Source organism: Stomoxys calcitrans, chromosome 1, assembly GCF_963082655.1.
Source record: "Stomoxys calcitrans chromosome 1, idStoCalc2.1, whole genome shotgun sequence".
Taxonomy (NCBI): domain Eukaryota; kingdom Metazoa; phylum Arthropoda; class Insecta; order Diptera; family Muscidae; genus Stomoxys; species Stomoxys calcitrans.
The window spans coordinates 11,821,507-11,843,044 of record NC_081552.1 but is presented as its reverse complement, the minus strand read 5'-3'; the positions used below and the strand labels follow the sequence as shown (position 1 = coordinate 11,843,044).

At 37.4% G+C, this 21,538-nt stretch overlaps 1 long non-coding RNA gene across 1 annotated transcript; it reads right to left on the bottom strand.

Annotated features, from left to right (window-relative positions):
* Window positions 1-19,602: 19,602 nt before the first annotated feature.
* On the bottom strand, window positions 19,603-20,951 carry LOC106092723 (uncharacterized). The gene is made up of 2 exons (XR_001222213.2): window positions 20,780-20,951; window positions 19,603-20,664 (listed from the first exon to the last, which is right to left on the bottom strand). It is a non-coding gene; the product is annotated as an uncharacterized LOC106092723 (long non-coding RNA).
* Between the last annotated feature and the right edge of the window lie 587 nt (window positions 20,952-21,538).

Sequence of the window (21,538 nt, the reverse complement as noted above, 5' to 3'; positions counted from 1 at the left end):
GGCCATAGCGCCGTCGCAGTCCGGCAACTATCTACCGATGCCACCCAGGCCATCCCTTCTACTGTATTCAGTAGCTCGACAAATGGCACGTAGGTAAGACCCATGACTGGTCCGCCCTTTTGCAAAATTTCCTATGAACATTCCATTTAAGTTTCCGATTAAAGTTTCAGCTCAATGACAGGGTGCCTCCTTTTTCATGCTTAGTCCGAACGGAGTGACGCATAACGACACCACTTGGTAGAGAATTTTTTGAATGGCAGGATATCTCACAAATGTACCCAGCATTAGTGGGATAACCATCGCAGAATATTTTTTTATGATGTTCAGATTTGAACACGGGCGGTCGGCGTCATAGGCGCACATTCTTACCTGTGGGACAAGGTGGCGTCCAATTTGCATATAGCTGTAATATATACCGATCTCCCAATTAAGTTCTACTTCCATTTTTCGCTGAAATTTGGCACGTTTAACTGTCATAAACTCTTCGACATTCGTATTCAATGTGGCCCAGATCGGTCTATATAAAATCAAGGGGCCATAAAAATGCGTTTATCTTCCGATTTAGCGCATTTTGGGTACAAAGAGTTTTATTACACATACACATCCAGAATATTGTGTAGATCGGACAATATTTAGATATAACTACAATATGGACCAATACCCCGTTTTAAGGCTTTCATCAATGCGTTAAAGACCTCCACATCTCTGGCGAGTTTGGTCCAGATCGAACCATATCTCGTTGTAGGTGTGAGGTATCATAAATGGTGTATTTTTCACTGAACTTGACTTAATGAGGTTAAAATGTATATCCGAGGTGGTGGGTATCCAAAGTTCGGCCCAACCGAACTTAATGCGTTTTTACTTGTTTTAATCTTAGTCTATGTTTTCCTTTTTCTTTACAAATATTTCTCTTTTTGCATAATCTGATATAATGTTGATACACTCAAACCACTGTGGTTCCATTGGTAAGGAAGTGTAAACATAAAATGTAAAGATGGCAAGGAAAAGCTATTTGTTGAAATTTTATTAAAGAGCAACTAATTGATGACATTGAGGTTTCCTACGTAATAAAAATGGCTGAATAAGCCAGCGAAGCGGAACCGAACTGGCAAAACTCAGCCAAATGCTAAGGTAAGTTAAAAAGTTATAGTGGTAGCTTTGCTGAGGAAGAGGCAGGCATTGAGTGGCAGGAGTAGAAGTTAAAATATACCAGCCTTTTGATGTTAACAATCTTGTAAAAGCACATACATTCAGATCTAGAATTACAAACTACACTCATTAAGTGTGGCGTTAGGGTGGATTGTTAAAAAATAAATCTTTAGAATATATTGACAAGTAAAAAACAAGCCAAAATTTCCGGTAAGAGCTTGACCACCCAACACCACCATTGTGGAATAGGGTATTATAACATAGCGCATTTGCTTGTAACACCCAGAAGGAATAGAAATAGACCCATTGATAAGTACCGATCGACTCGGAATCATTTTCTGATTCGATTATGCTATGTGGATCTGTCTGTCTGTATGCCTGTCTGTCCATGTTACTGTTGTGTCTGTCCAAATTACTGTTGCGACCTTAGTTTGTACACAAAGTACAAGCTAAGGACGCAATTTTCATCCGATCATTACCATGGTCAGTAGAAAAGTCTTGTTTGGGGGTGTTTTGGATCTGCAAATAGGTTTAAGATTCGTACTCTACTCGCAAATACCTTTTATTTAGGCCTCATATTGGCATGGTCAGAAAATAACCCCCGTAGGGGGTCGTTTTGGGATTTTGGTGAATCTCAGAGACTTCGCCCTGCAAAAAATTATGAGATTCGCTCTCTACTCTAAAATACCTCTTATTTGATGCCAATATTTCCATGGTCAGTAAAAAAATCTGGGGATGGACCCCCAGAAACATGGCCTTAAAAAAACATAAAAGATTCATGCTCTACTAGTAAATTCCTTTCATTTGAGCCCCATATTGGCATGGTTGGTAAATATGTCAGAATTGGAGGGGTGGGGTGTTTTGAGGGATGGGGGAACAGGCCCTCCAAATACTTGGCCCCACAATAAGATATTGGATTCGTTTTGTACCTTCAAGTATATTTAACTTGAGTCCTGGTTGGTCTATAGAGCTATTTGGAGGGTTTTGGGATGAGGCGGACCCGCTGGGCACCGCACTCGAAATTTTAATTGATGTAGTTTGTTGGGGATTGCAATAGGTCATATCGGTTCAGATCTGGATATATCCCCCATATAAACCGAACCCCCGATTTGACTTCTTGGGCCCCTAGGAGCCTTAATTTTCATCCGATTTGGAACAAAGACGTGTGTTATGACTGTCAGCATCCATGCCAAGTATAATCCGTATCAGTCCATAAACATATATAATAAATTTCCCATGAACATTGCACTAAGGAACTATGAGCTTTAACTTTTATCGGACCGATTTGGCTGAACTTTGGAACAAAGACGTGTGTTACGATTTTCAGCATCCATGCCAAGTAAAGGGTGATTTTTTTGAGGTTAGGATTTTCATGCATTAGTATTTGACAGATCACGTGGGATTTCAGACATGGTGTCAAAGAGAAAGATGCTCAGTATGCTTTGACATTTCATCATGAATAGACTTACTAACGAGCAACGCTTGCAAATCATTGAATTTTATTACCAAAATCAGTGTTCGGTTCGAAATGTGTTCAAATTTTGACAAATTTTGTTCAGCGATGAGGCTCATTTCTGGTTGAATGGCTACGTAAATAAGCAAAATTGCCGCATTTAGAGTGAAGAGCAACCAGAAGCCGTTCAAGAACTGCCCATGCATCCCGAAAAATGCACTGTTTGGTGTGGTTTGTACGCTGGTGGAATCATTGGACCGTATTTTTTCAAAGATGCTGTTGGACGCAACGTTACGGTGAATGAACACATTTCGAACCGAACACTGATTTTGGTAATAAAATTCAATGATTTGCAAGCGTTGCTCGTTAGTAAGTCTATTCATGATGAAATGTCAAAGCATACTGAGTATCTTTCTCTTTGACACCATGTCTGAAATCCCACGTGATCTGTCAAATACTAATGCATGAAAATCCTAACCTCAAAAAAATCACCCTTTATATTAATAGACAGTTAAGATTGTCCATCCGTTCATTTATGGCCTATATCATGATATAGCACCCTTTCTACCGATCTTCCGATAAGAAATGCAAGTTCATAAAAATCTTATTTTTACCCCGTTTGCAATGAACAACCGTACCAGGTAACATAATCGGGAAGAAGTGAGGTAATTTGGAGTTAGTCGGGGCAAATTCTTCAGTAATGAATGCAGTAGTTACACCCTACACCCTACAGGGTACATGGTGTTATAAGTAAGTGCATTCGCTTGAAACACCCAAAAGAAAAATAGATGGAGCCATTGATAAATATACCGATCGACCCAGAATCACTTTCTGATTCGATATAGCTATGGCCGTCTGTCTGTCTGTCCATGCTTATTGGTGTACAAACTACAGGACGCAATTTTTCATTTGATATCATATATATATATATATATATATATATATATATATATATATATATATATATATATATATATATATATATATATATATATATATATATATATATATATATATATATATATATATATATATATATATATATATATATATATATATATATATATATATATATATATATATATATATATATATATATATATATATATATATATATATATATATATATATATATATATATATATATTTATATATATTTATATGATATCAATAGAAAAATCTATTTGTGTTTGTTTGTCAATTTGTTTGTTTCTTTGTATGTTTGTGTGTTCCTTATAGACTCAGAAACGGATAAACCGATTATCTTGAAATTTTTACAGATGGTGCATAATGACCCGTGGTGAAAATAGGGTACTTAATTTGTTGATATCTGAAGGGGTCCGGACCCTCCCCCTTACCTTCATTTTCAGAAACGCCACACCTCGGATATGGGTGGTGCGATTTAAGCGAAATTTTGTGTGCTCTCCCTAAAAATAACAAGTAAAAGCGTGCTAAGTTCGGCCGGGCCGAATCTTATATACCCTCCACCATGGATCGCATTTGTCGAGTTCTTTTCCCGGCATCTCTTCTTAGTCATAAAATGATATAAGAAAAGATTTGCTCTGCTATTAGAGCGATATCAAGATATGGTCCACTTTGGACCACAATTAAATTTTATGTTGGAGACCTGTGTAAAATGTCACCCAATTCGAATAAGAATTGTGCCCTTTGGGGGCTCAAGAAGTAAAATAGAGAGATCGATTTATATGGGAGCTGTATCGGGCTATAGACCAATTCAGACCATAATCAACACGTATGTTGATGGTCATGAGAGAATCCGTCGTACAAAATTTTAGGCAAATCGGATAATAATTGCGACCTCTAGAGGCTCAAGAAGTCAAGATCCCAGATCGGTTTATATGACAGCTATATCAGGTTATGAACCGATTTGAACCATACTTGGCACAGTTGTTGGATATTATAACAAAACACGTCGTGCGAAAATTCATTCAAATCGGATAAGAATTGCACACTCTAGAGGCTCAAGAAGTCAAGACCCCAGATCGGTTTATATGGCAGCTATATCAGGTTATGGACCGATTTGAACCATACTTGGCACAGTTGTTGGATATAATAACAAAACACGTCGTGCCAAAATTCATTCAAGTCGGATAAGAATTGCGCCCTCTAGAGGCTCAAGAAGTCAAGACCCAAGATCGGTTTATATGGCAGCTATATCAAAACATGGACCGATATGGCCCATTTACAATACCAACTGAACTACACTAATAAGAAGTATTTGTGCAAAATTTCAAGGGGCTAGCTTTACTCCTTTGAAAGTTAGCGTGCTTTCGACAGACAGACGGACAGACGGACGGACATGGCTAGATCGACATAAAATGTCGCGACGATCAAAAATATATATACTTTATGGGGTCTCAGACGAATATTTCGAGTAGTTACAAACAGAATGACGAAATTAGTATACCCCCCATCTTATGGTGGAGGGTATAAAAATTTGGTATCCAAATTTCGGTTGGGGTACCTAGGGGGGCCGCCCCACCCTAAAACCTACCAAACATATATTTACACCAATCACGACAATATGGGACTCAAATGAAAGCTATTTAGGATAAGAAAACGTATCTGATATCCAATTGTCGGACCAAGTGCTAGGGGGACCCCTAAAACATCCCTTAATCGGACATATTTTCCGACCATGGCAATATGGGACTCAAATGAAAGGTATTTGCGAGTAGAATACGAATCAGATATCCAAATGTGGGACCACGTTTCTGGGGGTCCACCCCTTTCCCAAAACACCCCCCCAAACAGGATTCATTAACTGATCATGGGAGTATGGGGCTAAAATAAAAGGTATTTGAATACCTTGTACAATACGAATCTGTAGAATACGAATTTGATATCCAAATATGGGACCAAGTGTTTGGGCGGCCGTCACTCACTAAAAACATCCCCAAAAGGGACAAATTTACGACCATAGCAATATGGGGCTCAAATGAAAGGTCTTTGGGAGTAAAGCACGAATTTGATATCAATATTCGGGAAAAGTGTCTATGGGGGCAATCCCACCCCCACAACATTACCTAAATAGGAAGTATTTGCTGACTATTGCAATATGAGGCTCAAATAGGAGGGTTTTTAAAGTGGAACACGAATCCGATATATATTTCCAAGGCCAACTCACTGAGTGGCCGCCCATCCCCCAAAACACCGCCAAGCCGGTCATGTTTGCCGACTATGGAAATATGGGGCTCAAATTAAAGGTAAGTGGAAGTAGACCACGTATATGATATTAATATTAGAGGTCTATCGGACCATAACAACCCTCAAATAGAACGTATTTGCTCACCAAGACAATTTGGGTCTTAAAGAGAGTGGAACTAAATATTCATAGTTTTTAGGGCCAACCGGACATATTTGCTGACTTTTGCAATAAGGAGTTTAAATGAGATTAGAAAACGAATTTGATATCCAATTTTGAGGGCAATGGCAATATGGGGTTCAAATTAATGATATAAAGATATATGAGAATAGAGCACGTTGCTGATATATTTTCCGGGCTTAGTGTTTGGGGGTCGCAATATAGGGCTCGAATTGAAGGTATTTTAGTGTAGAATACGAATATGATATACAAACGTGGAACCAAGTATTTTGGGGACCGCCCCTCTCCAAAAACACCCCTCAAAGAGCACAATTTTAAAAGCATTGCAATATGGGGCTCAAATGAAAGGTCTTTGGAAGTACCCTACGAATCTGATATCAATATTCGGGAAAAAGTTTCTATTGGCTTATAACCATTTTTAAGGCCAATGGCAATATGGGGTTCAAATAAATTATATTTGAGAGCAAAATAGTAAAAATTTATCGACCATGCCACTATTCAAATGAAAGGTATTTGAGTCTAGAAAACTAATTTGATAACCAATTTTGGGGGCAGGTGTTTGGGGAACGCCTCATTCTGAAAAACTCTTCTTAAACCAATGTACGGTCCACATCAGTCTATACCCTGATAACACGGTCTATAATCAATTACAACTATGCCCTTCAACTAAGTTAATTTTTGGTCCTACTTTCAGAATACATGGTGGTGGATTTCCATGATTAGGCCCTGCCGAATTAAACACGTTTTTACTTGTAAAAGAGTACAGCGGGAATATATGCTTTGTGAATGAGACATTTGTTTTAGCCACGAATGAGACATCTGTTCTAGCCATGTAGTTAATGGTATACCACAGGGCAATTTGAGAAGAAATTTTGCGCACATAATGTTTTACCATACGAAAACTTTTCCATAAGTTTGAAAATGGGCTACATCGAACTAAATATATCTTGACATAGCCCCACATAGTTTGATCTCCCGACATAAAACGTACATTTACTTTCCTACTTGGTTGAATTTTGGCACAGTCAATTGTATTATACCTCTAAACATCCTTGCCAAATATGGCTTAGATATGATTTGGATATAGCTGCCACAAAGACCCATTTCCTGATTTTTTGCAAATTTTGCAATGCAAAATTGCCAACGAACAGGGATAATCATACCACAACTGCAAACATCTCACATATGAATGAGTGCTGTCCAATTCATTGTTAAACTCAATGATAAGGGACCTGTTTTTATACCCACCACCATAGGATGGGTGTATAATAATCTAGCCTCGAAATATTCGTCAAAGACCCCATAAGGTATAAATATACTTGATCGTCTCGACGTACTGAATCGATCTAGCCATGTCCATACTTCCGTCCGTCTGCCGCACATATGCTTAATATTAATGTAGGTCATTGGGGATTACAAATGGGTCATATTGGTTCAGATTTAGATATAGCTCCCCTATAAACCGATTTCCCGATTTCACTTCTTGAGTCCCTGAAAGCCGCAATTTTTGTTCCATTTGGCTGAAGTATTGCATGTAGTGTTCCTTTATGACTTCCAACAACTTCGTCAAGTACGGAACGGACCATATCGGTCTAGAACCTGATATAGCTCCCATATAAACTAATCGTCCGATTTGACTTCTTGAGTTACAAGCCTCAATTTTTGCCTCATGACATTTTTCATGCTATGTTTTGTTACGACTTCCAACAACTGTGCCAAATACGGCCAAAATCAGTCTATAACCTTATATAGCTCCCATACAAACCGGTCTCTCGATCACTCTTGTTCGGTTCCTAGAAGCTTTAATTTTTGCTGGTTTGACAGAAGTTTGGTATGTAGAATAAAATTATACCCTACAACTTAATTTATTTTGTATAAATTTTTAGCAGTATCCATGGTGGTGGGTTGTCCAGATTCGGCCCGGCCGAACATAGCGCGTTTTTACTTGTTTATAGTCGAATCGAAACTTTGGGGAGAAGTTTTGCATGTCATAGGTCCTCACAAATGTCGCCAGCATTAGAAGGGGATATCGAAAATTGTTCGATGTTCTTGCCAGGATTCGAGCCCAGGCGTTGAGCGTCATAGGCGGACAGGCTAAGTTCTTCGCCACGGTAGCCTCCAGTTACTTTTATTAGACATCGGAGTGTCCGTGATGGGATTTTTTTGATTCTCCAGGCCACCCCAATTTCTTCAAACCTACATAAAAATGTACTCAGAGTACATTGAAATGACTTGTAATTTATTTCCATTTAATTATTTTTTTTACTCTTGCACCTCATCGTTGGTGGTTTTGCTTTCAATTTGTCTTTTTGGTTTCCTGCCTTTAGTTTTCCTCAGAATGACTTTTTTTACAATCACGCACACATACACATTCAGCCGAGATATATTAATGAGAGTAATTAAATTTAATAAGGCTGAGAATATTTTCGCAAATTTGCCCCATTAAAAACCAAACGTAGAAATCTCGGGGGGTTAAATCAACAAAGAGAAGTGCAAGTATTTGCAAAATTTACTTAAAGTTGACATTCCGTTTAACTTTGTCGTTACCTCCCCTCAGGGAAAATCCAAAGTTGAACACATTTCCTTTGATAGTTCAGCTTAATGATTTTTTTTCCATTCTGGCCATTTAAGGAAAGAGATATTCGAGAATGTTGGTGTATATTGCCATGCTGTAAGCGATAAAGTGTTAACTATGACAAAATTCATGCATTATTTCCGCACGATTAATCAATTCCCTTATCATTCAATGGCTGCACTTAAAATGGTCTCTTTTTTGCAACGATGATAACGAAAAGTATGGATTCGCATATAGATCTAGACGAAAACACTTATACGCATTTATACTTACGAGTAGACAGACAGACACTTTGCACAAGAGATAAATTACCTTACAGTATACAAGTCTGTAGCACCTTTTTGCACTTTAAACTGTTGTTATTCGCATTGCCTTTTTGGAGTGTGGAATATATGGAAAAGTAAGGTAAACAAATCACCAAAGTTTCACCAACATCACCTTCAATAGCAGTATCATCGACAGTTACAGTCAGGAAGGATATCAAATGCAGGGGCATTATTTTCCCTATGAAAGTGTCATGATGATGATCATCATCATTGCCAATATCCCTATTATTTCTTGCCATACATAATGGCAAAATCTTAAATAAACAATTATTAGACCTGTTTTCGTAAGAAGGTAGACTGTATTATAAATACTCGAAATGCAAAGCAAACTTAACCCATTGGTGCACTAACATAGTTCTGTTCAAAAATTGTATTTTTATACCCTCTACCATAGGATGGTAATTCCGTCATTCTATTTCCACCTCCTCGAAATATTCGTCTAAGATGGATATATATTCTTGATCGTCATGACATTTTAAGCCGATCTAGCCGTCCGTCCGTCCATCTGTCTGTCGAAAGCAAGCTAACTTTCGGATCTTGACTTCTTAAGTCACTAGAGGGCGCAATTCTTATCCGATTTGGCTGAAATTTTGCATGAACTGTTGCTATGACTTCCAACAACTGTGCAAAGTAGGGTTGAAATAGGTCCATAATCTGATATATCTGCCATATAAACCGATCTGGGGTCTTGACTTTTTGAGGCACCACAGAGCGCAATTCTTACACGATTTTGATGAAATTTTGCATGACGTATTTTGTTATGACTTCCAAAAATATTGCTAAGTATGGTTGAAATCGGTCCACAACCTGATATAGCTGCTAAATAAACCGATCTTGAATCTAGACTTCTTGAGGCACTACAGAGCGCTATTCTTAGACGATTTGGATGAAATTTTGCATGACGTATTTTGTTATGACTTCCAACAACTGTGTCGAATATGGTTCAAATTGGTCCATAACCTGATATATTGTAGCTGCATATAAACCGTTCTGGAATCTTGACCTCTTGAATCTGTAGAGGGCGCAATTATTATCAGATTTGGCAGAAATTATGTACAACTGCTTCTCCAGTTGTACAAAATTCCTACAGCCTGATATAGCTCCCATATAAACCGATCACCCTTTTTTACTCCTTGAGAGTTGGCTGAAATATTACACAAAGACTTCTGCTATGGACTCCAATATTCACTTCAATTATGGTCCGAATCTGACCATAACTTGATATACCTTCAGTACCATAGCAATTATTTTCTTTTACCATTTGCATGCCGAAAAAGAGATATCGGGAATAGAATTCGACAAATACGATCCATGGTGGAGGGTATATGATATTCGGCCCGGCCGAAATTATCGCGCTTTCACTTATTATACCTTCCACCATAGAATGGGGGTATACTAATTTCATCGTTGTGTTTGTAACACCTCGAAATATTCGTCTTAGGCCCCATAAAGCCCAATATATATATTCTTGATCGTCTCGACGCTCCGAGTCGACCTAGCCTACCGGTCCGTCTGTCGAAATCACGAAAGCGATCGAACGCGTAAGGCTAGCCGCTTGAAATTTTGCACAGATAATAAATATTGATGAAGGTCGTTGATAGTTGTAAATGGGCCATATCGGATCAGATTTAGATATAGCTCCCATATAAACCGATCTCCCGATTTGATTTCTTGAGCCCCTGGGAGCAGCAATTTTTGTCCGATTTAGCTCAAATTTGGCATGTAGTATTCTGTTATGACTTCCAACAACTTTGCTAAGTACGGTCTAAATCGGTCAAGAACCTGATATAGGACCCATATAACCCGATTTCCCGATTTGATTTCTTGAGCCGCTGGAAGCCGCAATTTTTGTCCAATTTGCTGAAGTTTTGCACATAGTGTTCTATTATGACTTCCAACAACTAAATCGGTCAAGAACTTGATACAGCTCTTATGTAAACCGGTCTCACGATCATCCTTTTTCGGTTTCTAGAGCTTTAATTTTTGCTGGTTTGACAGAAGTTTGGTATGTAGAATAAAATTATGCCCTTCAACTAAATTTATTTTGTCGAAATTTTTAGCACAATCCGTGGAAGTGGGTTCTCAAAATTTGGCCCGGCCGAACTTAGCACGCTTTTACTATTGGGTTGCCCAAAAAGTAATTGCGGATTTTTCATATAGTCGGCGTTGACAAATTTTTTCACAGCTTGTGACTCTGTAATTGCATTCTTTCTTCTGTCAGTTATCAGCTGTTACTTTTAGCTTGTTTTAGAAAAAAAGTGTAAAAAAGTATATTTGATTAAAGTTCATTCTAAGTTTTATTAAAAATGCATTTACTTTCTTTTAAAAAATCCGCAATTACTTTTTGGGCAACCGAATAGTTTTCCTAGAATATTGAAAATAGAACCACAAATAAAGATTTGGCAGCCCGAACAATTTTTGATATGCTGAGGTGACCAAATTGAGGTTCCTGCCAATAGGGCCCAGACTATCTAGGGCCACGAAATTTTGCACATGATATCGATAACACCTCAGCTGCACCCATATCAAATTTCAAAGAGTTCCTCTTCTTTTTATTAGTTTTATTCGATTATTGCACGCCATTCGTGGCTAACAGACGGAGACACAATAACACACTTGAGAGATTAGAGATTTTGTGAGAAGAGAGGAATTCCTGACTTGGATTTTATTTTCGAGTCTACTTTTTAGCTTTTAGAGTGCACAACAAGAAGATCATTGGCTTAGTTGTACATATGTCTATGGTGGCATGCAGCGGATTTATATACTTACACCCATTTCAAGCTAACCTTTCCCAACCTATCCGACTGTACTTTATATAATCGAAGAGCGCTATTTCGAGGTGTAACAAATGGCTATGATGGTGGCTATAAGAAGACGAAGATACTTTATTTTCTGACAATTAAAACGCGTCTATTGTAAGGATCCGCTGAACTGCTACGTTTTGTTCCCTCGAGTCATCAACTCACACCTCAACGAAATTGCCCCTAACTACGTACATATAGCCAGGTAAATGGCGTTCAATGAATGATATACAAATTGTCTCTGCTACTGCATAGAGTTTTGTGTCATAGTATAAGTGCAGAATGATGATAACTTAAATTGTTCGTATACCTGAATTTCTTCAAATTTGTGCATTTACACTTCAACAATTGAAGGTATATCAATAACTGAGAATAGGAATGTGACCTGATTATAAGGATAGTTTTTGCTACACAATAATGAAAGCTGAACGAATGGACGAATATTTCAAAAATAGGGGAGGAGATAAACAAGTAAAAGTGTACTAAGTTCGGTTGGTTTGGCTGTTGGAGACCAAAGTGGAATTTATTGTGCAAAATTTCAGCAAAATCGGATAAAAATTGCGCGGATAAGAATTGCCCCATCTAGAAGCTCAAGAAGTATAATCGGGAAATCTATTTATATTAGAGCTATATCAGGTTAAGAACCGATGTATACCATAGTTGGCACAGTTATTGAAAAAATTTGATTCAAAATTTCAGCCAAATCGGGTAAGAATTACGCCCTCTAGAAGCTCATAAAGTCAAGATTCGATATCGGTTTATATGGCAGGTTTACCAAACCAACCTGCTCTAATAAGGAGTATTATACAAAATTTCAAGCATCTAGCTTTACTCCTTCGAAAATAAGCGTGTTTTTGAGAGACAGACGGCAGAATGGCGGACATTTCAAATCGGCTAAGAATGTCAAGACGATCAAGAAAATATATATACTTTGTTGGTTCTCAGATAAATATTTTGATGCGTTACAAACGGAATGGCGAAATTAGCATACCCCCATCATATGGTGGAGGGTATGCAAATTACAACTGTTATAGGGCTACTATTCCCAGAAATCAAAAGAAATCAAAAATTTAAATAATATGGAAATTTAAGATCTTAAAAATATTTCTTATAAAGTCGTTCCTTTATTTTTATACCCACCACCATAGGATGGGGGTATACTAATCTAGTCATTCCGTTTGTAATACCTCGAAATATTCGTCTAAAACCCCATTAAGTATATATATTCTTGCTCGTCTCGACGATCTGATTTGAAATAATAAATGTGCCAAGTACCGTTCGAATCGGTTTATTACCTAATATAGCTCCCATATAAACCAATCTCCCGATTTGACTTCTTGAGCCCTTACAAGCCGCAATTTTTGCCCGATTTGGCTGAAGTTTTTCATGCGAAACTATTACCACGTTCAACAACTGCGCTAAATGCGGTCCAAATTAGTCTATAACCTGATATTGCTGCCATATAAACCGATCTCCCGATTTGGCGTCTTTAGCCCCTTTCCAATTTTCATCCGATTTCGTTAAAATGTTGCACATTTGTTCTGTTATGACTTCCAACAACTGTGCCAAGTATGGTCCAAAAAACTATAACATTGTGCGTTTCAACTAAACTTATTTTGTATAAAATTTTAGCAGAATCCATGGTGGTGGGTTCCCAAGATTCGGTCACCATATTGTGAACACGCATTATGCATATTTTATTATGCGGTAGCAAATAAATAGCATCCGTTGAAAACTAACATCATTCTAAATATTTTAGTATGTGTGTGATACTGCAACAACAACAACATATGAATAATCAAATTTTGATTGATTGATTTGATTAATTTTTTGTATCTTAATTCTATTGGGTTGCCCAAAAAGTAATTGCGGATTTTTTAAAAGAAAGTAAATGCATTTTTAATTAAACTTAGAATGAACTTTAATCAAATATACTTTTTTACACTTTTTTTCTAAAGCAAGCTAAAAGTAACAGCTGATAATTGACAGAAGAAAGAATGCAATTACAGAGTCACAAGCTGTGAAAAAATTTGTCAACGCCGACTATATGAAAAATCTGCAATTACTTTTTGGGCAACCCATTAAATCGGCAAAAAAAGCCTAATTGACTTTACCCATAATTTACCAGGCAGTACTGCCTTAGTTGATTTATACCGTACAAGTTACGTACACACGTAGTTAGTCAATCGACCAATCATAGCTAGCTCCTAGTACTCTTTATCATACTAGTTACTTAGCACGGTAAAACTGGTCATTATTCCAACACTGCTGTTTACCTCGTTTGTACGAATATTTTACAGCTTCCATTTTCAATCAATATTCAAAGAGATCACACATCGAGAAAGATCAGTGGAGTTAGTTAAAAGTCTGTAAATCTTTCGTCATCCAATTAAAATTCTAAAATAACTTTTCCTTATAAGGGCTTAAATTCTTTAATGTGTTGGAAAAGGTAAATCTTGAGAAAAAGTGCATAAAAAATATTTTTGTAAAACAACGACTATTTTTATGGAAATTGGCTAAAGAAAAAATGTACTTGCGATTACCACACGTGGTTTACATAAATTTCCACGTCCAAATTTTCATCCCATTGAACCAAGAAATCGGAGAAAACGTGAAACATTGGCAGGAAAACAGAAAACAAGAAATTATTAACAATGGGTCTGGTGGCAGAAGCCTTTTTATTATACCCACCACCGAAGGATGGGGGTATATTCATTTTGTCATTCCGTTTGCAACACATCGAAATATCCATTTCCGACCCTATAAAGAATATATATTCTTGATCAGCGTAAAAATCTAAGACGATCTAGACATGTCCGTCAGTCTGTCCATCTGTCCGTCTGTCTGTTGAAATCACGCTACAGTCTTTAAAAATAGAGATATTGAGCTGAAATTTTGCACAGTTTCTTTTTTCGTCCATAAGCAGGTTAAGTTCGAAGATGGGCAATATCGGACTATATCTTCATATAGCCCCCATATAAACCGATCCGCCGATCTAGGGTCTTAGGCCGATAAAAGCCACATTTATTATCCGATTTTGCTGAAATTTGGGACAGTGAGTTGAGTTAGGCCCCTCGACATCCTTCGTCAATTTGGTTTAGATCGGTTCAGATTTGGATATAGCTGCCATATAGACCGATCGTCCGATTTAGGGTCTTAGGCCCATAAAAGCCACATTTATTATCCGATTTTGATGAAATTCGGGACAGTGAGTTGTGTTATACCCCCCAATATCCTTCGTCAATTTGGTTCAGATCGGTAAAGTTTTGGATATAGCTGCCATATAGACCGATCCTCCGATTTAGGGTCTTAGGCCCATAAAAGCCAAATTTATTATCCGATTTTGCTGAAATTTGGGACAGTGAGTTGTGTTAGGCCCTTCGACACCCTTCGTCAATTTGGCTTTGATCGGTTCAGATTTGGATATAGCTGCCATATAGACCGATCGTCCGATTTAGGGTCTTAGGCCCATAAAAGCCACATTTATTATCCGATTTTGATGAAATTCGGGACAGTGAGTTGTGTTATACCCCCCAATATCCTTCGTCAATTTGGTTCAGATCGGTTCAGATTTGGATATAGCTGCCATATAGACCGATCCTCCGATTTAGGGTCTTAGGCCCATAAAATCCACATTTACTCTCCGATTTTGCTGAATTTTGGGACAGTGAGTTGTGTTAGGCCCCTCGACATCCTTCGTCAATTTGGTTCAGATCGGTACAGTTTTGGATATAGCTGCCATATAGACCGATCCTCCGATTTAGGGTCTTAGGCCCCTAAAAGCCAAATTTATTATCCGATTTTGCTGAAATTTGGGACAGTGAGTTGTGTTAGGCCCTTCGACACCCTTCGTCAATTTGGCTTTGATCGGTTCAGATTTGGATATAGCTGCCATATAGACCGATCCTCCGATTTAGAGTCTTAGGCCCATAAAAGCCACATTTATTATCCGATTTTGCTGAAATTTGGGACAGGAAGTTGTGTTAGGCCCTTCGACATTCTTCGTCAATTTGGCCCAGATCGGCTGCCATATAGACCGATCCTCAGATTTAGGGTCTTAGGCCCATGAAAGCCACGTTTATTATCCGATTTTGCTGAAATTTGGGACAGTAAATTGTGTTGGGCCCTTTGATATCCCTCATCAATTTGGCGCAGATCGGACCAATTTTGGATATAGCTGCCATATAGACCGATCTCTCGATTTCAGGTTTTGGGCCCATAAAATGCTCATTTATTGTCCGATGTCGCCGAAATTTGGAACAGTGAGTTGGTACAGATCGGTTAAGATTTGGATATAGCTGTCATATAGACCGATCTCTCTTTTTAAGGTTTTGGGCCCATAAAAGGTGCATTTATCATCCGATGTCGCCGAAATTCAGGCATACAATTTTCACCGGATTTTGATGAAAGGTGGTTTACGTATATTCCCTAGGTGGTGGGTATCCAAAGATCGGCCCGGCCGAACTTAACGCCTTTTTACTTGTTGTGTCATATTTGTTAACGAAATTTTCAAACTGCTGTGGCAAACTGCATAACAACTCCTCTTGTATGGTTATACCGATTTCTGCAAATTTCTCCGCAATTTCGGTGAATGCATTTATATGGCCTACCATTTCTGTCGCCTCAGTCATCCTTAGGTTTAACAATTTTTTGTATAAAGTGACCTTAATTATGGGTCCACTTGGCCTATACGCATTTTCCTAGGATTTCCTAGCATCAGCCGATGATTTACAATTATTTATGTAATTTAATTGTGATGGCTTCACTCCATATTGTGACCAAAGCTTTTTCATCGATGTTGATGAACTCAACAAGCTCTTCCGCAACAGTTGGAGGCTTTATGATGCCACTAACCACCTTCCAATATCCACTGTGGACCAAAATTCTTCTCATTTGAACAACCCACGAATCATAGTTCTGGTCGTCAAGTTTTTTAATTTGTAGAGTCCAGAAGCCATTTTCACAATTTCTTTTTTCGAGTGTTTCAAAATAAAATTACAAATTATCACTGTTCGTTTCCCACGTACACTGCTGGGCGCAAAACCTGTTCGGATTTGTGTTTTTATTTAGAGATCAACTTAAAGATAAATTTAGAAATCCAAAAAATGGAATAGAAACATACAGGTTGAAAAGAGGATTGCCAAACTCTAATACTAAACATACAAAATGTTACTGTCTTTACGAAATGGGCTAAAGCGCTCGAAAATCCATTTATACCACTCCATGTTGGGTGACTTAATGATTTTATGAAAATAAAAATAATAATGTTTATTTCTTCGTTTAAGTCTACTAATTTCAAAACCCATTCTTTGAAAACTAAATTGTGTGAATGCAGGGTCTAGCTCCATAAAAATTCAACGTTGTTTGTTTCAGTACATAAATAAACGAATATCAGAAAAATCTTCTAGTCACTCAATATATACTGTTAAGGTGTTAGTATCTCACGAACTTCAAAACTCTAGCTCAATACATAAGGAAAGTGTCATTTTGTACGTTGTAGTACCAACATGTGAAAATTAAAAAAAAAAAAAAATATTCTAGTTGCCTACAATATACTGTCCAGGTATAACTGTATCTCAAATTTTAAAGCTTTAGCCCACTGTGCAAAAGAGTACAATTTTCTATGTTTTAAAAAGAAATTTAACGAATTTCAAAAAAAAATCTTCTATTTTGAACATAAGTACATAAATGTTTTCTAGTCGCCCAATATATGATTTTAAGGTATCGATTACAACACAATTAGTACGTTTTCTTCCACTTCTGGTACGATTTGTTACAACATCTCGTATTTTTGTCAAGACTGTGGTAATTCGTATCTCAAGCTGCTTAATTTTAGCTGTCCCCGCTAGTTGTAGGCGAGCTATTTCGTACTATTTTGCACTTTTTTATACCAATATGTACGAATAGACCAAACGATGCGGATCGTGATGGGTGACATCACGATCCGCATCGTTTGGGTGCCCTGCCATAGCGGAGTAAAGGGGGATGAAAAAGCAGACGAGTTGGCAGTGAAGGTCAGAGAACTACCGCCAATAAATTTGGAGTTAACCCGAAGCCTTTCGGGTCGACGCAGTCCGAGTTAAGAGCGTGGGTTACGAAAGCTGTGGAAAGAAAGCATAAGAGAGCACATAGGACTACGAGCTGACTTATGCAAAATCGGTACGGCAAGTGGTAGCGGGTGTAGGGCATGTGGGGAAGGTGATAAGACGTTGGTGCATTTCCTATATCATTGCCCGGCCTCTAGCTCCATTTGTAAAGAAAGTACCAATATGTTCGAATAGATTGATCATATAGTCACCCATCATATATTTCCTAGCTGTACCTACATGCCAAATTTCAGACCTCTAGCTCCATCTATAAAGAAAGTACTAATTGGTACCAATTGCAGTACTAAACGTACGTTTCCTCCTATTATCAGTACTATTTGTCAATTGATTTTTTTATCCTCATTATTTTGTAGCAGAGTTCTTTCAAGACAAATTTATAATCTCATACATTTTTGGTACTGTTTTTAGTACCTCAATATACAAATTTTCAAAAACTCTTCTCGTCATCCAATTAAGGTTGCCATGGTGTATCTAAGTTCCAAATCTAAGTTCCAAAATATAATTAACAATTGCGGCACTAAACGTACTATTTCTCCATTTCCGGTACTATTTTGGAAAATTTTTTTCACCAAATCTTATTTTTTGAAGACGCTTTTAATTTGGGCCAAAATCATTATCCAAGTACATACTTTCCGATCACCATGCACAAACATGCACCGAATGAATATCGCCAAACCAAATCTTATTCCGAGTCTGCGACCTGAGGCCAACATTCGTGCAAAAATTCATAATTCTAGATTTAGCATTTTGGGTTGGGCAGTGATCAGTCTGTCAGTAAATGACTCGTGTCTTTTATCATTATACCCTACACCGCTACTGTGGTACAGGGTATTTTAACTTAGTGAATTTGTTTCTAATACCCAAAAGGAAGAGAGATAGACCCATTCATAAGCATACCGATCGACTCAGAATCACTTTCTGATTCGATTTAGCTATGTCTGTCTGCTGTCTGCACGTCCGTCCATGTTAATTTGTGTACATAGTACAGATCGCAGTTTTCATCCGATCGTCTTCAAATTTGGTACGTGCATGTTTTTCGGCCTAGAAACGAATCCCATTGAAATTGGAAAAAATCGGTTGAGATTTAGATATAGCTCCCATATATATGTTCGTCCGATTTTGAGAAATATTGCAAAAAAAAGTGTTCAGTTGGGCAAAAAGGATTTTCTTATGTTTTTTATATTACTGGTGAATTTTATAGAAATCGGTTCAAAACTATTTATAGCTGCCATGTATGCATTTCGGTCTATTTTCACTTCAAGGCTTACTGCAAGCGCATTATTGACGAATTTTGCCAAAATTGTGCAATTGTGTTTCCTCGATGCCTACCACAATATCTAAGAAGTTTGGTATATATATGTTCGTTTGTGATATATATGTTCGTCCGATTTTGGCTAATTAGCAATTATGTTTTCATATGTCAACCGTATTTATTGCTGTTTGAATACATTTACCCGAAATTTGATACGGTTTGTTTAATAAACCGTCTTAAAACATCCGCCGAGGTCCATCAAAATTAGTTGAGAATTAGATATAGAACCCTTTTTGTACCTATAGTATAGGTGTAGGGTATTATAAAATTCGCACCCCCTTACTTTTGCCTTTAATTACTGGTTTTCATTTAATTTTGAGATATGTTTACAACCCTATTTTGAGAAATGGATGAACAGTGAGTATCGCATCTTTTGGGGCCGATAAGCACGAATATTTAAACAACAATTTTGAGAAGTTGAGTAGTTAGGTGTAAAAGTTGAGTAGTTAGGTGGGAAGTTTTACATTGAATACCGAACGTAATCAAAACTAATATCAAGGGTAGCAAAACTAGGATAGCGATGCTAAACGGTGTTCCCTTGTAGTGGAAGTTTAATATCAAATTTAAATTTTTACAACTAAAGCCTAGTACTGATTTCGACTGTGCGGGAAATATTGCTAAACATCAATTCAATTTTGTGAAATCTCATAATGTTTCCAACAGTGTTGCAAATTTTTTTAATTGCTTTTGTATGTTGACACCATTTTATCATATGATCAAGGTTGAGTACTGAAGAGTAGTTGGATTTTTGAAGCGCTGTCCACCAGGCCATATCCATATAGCATTATAGATCTGAGAACTGCAGTATGTACCCAGTGCATGATACGAGGTTTAAGCCCCCGACTTTTGCCAATCGATCTCTTGCAGGTGTATAGGGCAAGAGTTGCCTTTCTTGCCCTTTCCAAAATGTCGGAGTTATAGTTCAATTTCCTGTCCAACAAAACATCCTTTCAGTAAATGCTAGCTACGTCATCAGCATATACGACCACTTTTACACCTTTTTCTTACAGAACCAATAATATATTGTTAATGGCTATATTCTAAAGTAGACAGTACACATCCTTGAGGAGTTTCTCTGCTGGGATCTACAGATTCCCGGCCTGTCGTAATGCATCTTTAAGTAAGTAAGCTATTGATAAACTTTCTTACGATTGTGTTGATGATGGAAAAGTAAAGGATATTGTGGCGGTGCTGATAGCGGGGGCGACGAGGAGTGCTCCAAGAGCAGCACTGAATGCGATACTTAATCTGAGACCTTTGTACCTGTACATGGAGGGCGTTGCGTTGAGTACAGTCTTCAGACTAAGAGAGTCAGGAACTCGCGCTCTTCGGATTTCGGGCATTCGTTTGTTCTGCGGTAGGCCGATGGCGTGGGACGACTACATGGCATTGGCATTGCCGGACTGATATTTCTTAGATGGCGACTTGGAGTTTGTCTTATCTCAGAGAGGTAGCTTTGTGCTTCTCGGGTCCCTCTATATACACGGATTGGTCCAAGTTGAATTAGGGCACTGGAGCAGAGGTTTTTATTGAATTCCTAGCGATTAGTCACATAGACTTCTGGTCGGGTGTAGTTTCTTTCATATTCCTAATATCTTTGTTCAAAAAAATAACACAAAATAAAAAGACAACGTTTCTTTAAAAAAATTAAACTAGCAATTTTTATAAACAGATGATTGTCATTGTTCTCTGCAATTAATAGACATGTACATTTAAAATCTACGAAATTTGACAATGTTGCTAGCAACATGTTGAAATCATTTTGTAAAAAAACTTAGTACTGCATATTTGAAAAAATTTTTAAGTCATTTCACAAAAGTTTTTTATAGCGCATTTAAACAACTGTTCGGGCGAAAACTCGAAGCCAGTACTAGGCTTAAGGTTGAAATTAATACTAACAAAATAATATTGTTTCAATGATTTTCTTCTCCATGAATTCCCAGTTGTCATTATAAATATTCAATATATTTGAAGTATTTTATTTGAGTTATGACTCGGCTTAAGTAAATGATAATTTTTTAGTTTGTTTGTCCATATATGTTACATCGCACAAAAAATATTTTAATTGCGTCCAAAATGTTTTAACTGAATTTGCATGCGTTTGCATGCGTTTACATCGTTCTACATATGTTTTTTATACATATGTGTATGCTCATTATTTCATGTCTATACTGCCAGACTGTCATAAACAGACAGACACTTAAAAAGACTACCATACACATACACCACTTATATCACTTGCTATGCAATTATGAATTACAGTTTAAAACAGCATTTTTATTACCAGAACACGTTAAACAAACAAATACATAAGCAACATGGTCCTCATCATCAGCTGAGCATCGTCATAATTAACTTCATTATATGTAGCATTTGGTGTCACAGCCATTCTGATCCATTTAAACCGTTGAACATAATAAGATATTTCGAAATTTTCGCTTACATTTTATTTTCAAGAAAAAAAGTTGT